Source organism: Coenobita brevimanus, chromosome 96 (assembly GCF_032717465.1).
Source record: "Coenobita brevimanus isolate Jiangsu-jjx chromosome 96, ASM3271746v2, whole genome shotgun sequence".
Classification (NCBI taxonomy): domain Eukaryota; kingdom Metazoa; phylum Arthropoda; class Malacostraca; order Decapoda; family Coenobitidae; genus Coenobita; species Coenobita brevimanus.
Window position 1 is genome coordinate 24250303 of NC_137049.1, and position 2116 is coordinate 24252418.

The window sequence follows — 2116 nt, forward strand, 5'->3', positions numbered from 1 at the left end:
CTTTATATATATATATATATATATATATATATATTGTATATATATATATATATATATATATATATATATATATATATAGTACAGTATAAGATTTGTTTTTGTTAATGAATTATTCATCATTCATTCATTGCCAGACGCCATGTATCCCAAACGGGGTGGCCAAGGCTTAGAGTTAATTGTTTTACAGGGAGGGGCACTAATCCTCCACCAACCCCACTTGACACGTAGGGAGAACGTTATGCCAACAGCATCTGGTGTTCCCAGGTGGTCACCCATCCAAGTACTAACCAGACCCAACGTTGCTTAACTTCGCTGATCGGACGGGAAGCGGTGTACTCAAGGTGGTATGGCCGTTATGCACAGTTTTAATATTGTTTCAGAGATTAATTACAATGCATTGCGCACAGTTTTATTATACAGTGTGTATATATAAGATATACGGTATTGTTATTGCAGTGTGCATAGATTCATTATTCTATAGAGTTTTGTTTATTTTTATTATTACTGCATAAAGTATGTATATATATTTTTATACCTTTGTGTGTATAGTTTTTATTTGCATATATTGGTAGTTATTTTTATTGATTGTTATAGAATGTTTATTATTGTTGTGTATTCATGGTGTCCTGCAAGATGTTTTAGAAACTTAATGATTTTGTGACAGAGTTTGAATGAAAAAAAAAGTGCTTATCAACATGGGTCCAGTTCTTACTTGTTATGGCACTACAGTTATTGATGACCATATGGAAGAAAAAGTTGCCCTCATAATGAACCCAGAAGGCCATCAGTAATTGTTGCTCTGTAATGATTGAAAATTGGACCCATGTTGATATAGTGATTTTTGCTTAGTTAATTATGAAATAACCCCCTGAAGTAAAATAAAAAAGTACACCTTGTAAATTGCTAGTACAGTAGGACCTCACTATAACAGACTAATTGGGGCCCAAACCATACCGAAAAATGAGAAATTCAGATAAAAGCGACATCCGGACATCCCCTGCTAATCCGGACTTTTTCTGATATACCAGACATTAGTCTGGATCGTATGAACAGTTTTTAAACTGTTTTGACTACCTCTTTGGTACTGTATTGTGTCATAACTTCACTACATTTATCAAATGGTATAATATATATAATAATATTGTACTATACGCTGATAAACGTCTTTTATTTACCTTAATGTGGTGAACATAGCTGAAGTGGTCAGGCAATCTGGACTGTTTCTGGCTTTATCGGACTTTCTCCGATATATAGGAATATAGTCCAGTAGCTACTCGAGTCTGATAAAAGCAAATTCCGGTCTACTGAAGTCCGTTATAACGAGGTTTTACTGTACTTCCAACAGCCAAAGAAAATGGCCTTGTATTTGTGTGAATAAGTATCATTTTGTCGATAGCATAAGAGGTTTTGTAGCACTTCTTACTAAGTGATTTATGTAGCATTAATCACCATAACATTGTTTTACATGTTATAAATTTTACCATTTTCTGTCTATCAATGTATAATGAACATCTGTCACCAGACACCTCAGTCCCTTAAGGGGTGGCCACAAATGAATGTCCTCAGGTCCACCCTGCCCACTGCCCTCTGGTTGTCCTCTTTCCTGGTCACACGGCCCTCTCATATTCCTCTCCATACATCCCTCCACTTCATCCTTGGTCTGTCCACCCTCTCCCTTCATCCACGACCATTATATTCCTTCTTTAAGTCAGTCTCATACTCCCTCCTCTCCACCCCTTTCCTCCATCTCTCCCTCCACCCTCACATACACTCAGCCAATCTCTCATTCTCCATTCTGCTCACCCCATCTCTTCCATCTCATTCTTGGTCTCCCATTCACTCATTATTCTCTCCTAGTCAGTCTCTCATTCTCCAGTTTTTTAATAGTGGCCCATTTAATGTTAGTAACATACAATAAAATATTGAGGTATCACCTTCAAAATAATTCACTATAGATGGAAGAGCTGCTACCAAATGTCCAAAGCAGATAAGAGTGTAACACTGGCTTTATTGTGAATGCATTTGTGTTGGTGGGAAAAGTGATGTTGGTGGTGACAATGATGATGATAATGTGTTAGTGTTTTTTCTGTTGTGGGCAAAGAGGTCTAGATGATGA

At 36.7% G+C, this 2116-nt stretch overlaps 1 non-coding gene across 1 annotated transcript; it reads right to left on the reverse strand.

The window, feature by feature from the left end:
- Nucleotides 1-239: 239 nt before the first annotated feature.
- LOC145413565 (5S ribosomal RNA) lies at nt 240-358 on the reverse strand. The gene has a single exon (XR_013899749.1). It is a non-coding gene; the product is annotated as a 5S ribosomal RNA (ribosomal RNA).
- Nucleotides 359-2116: the final 1758 nt, after the last annotated feature.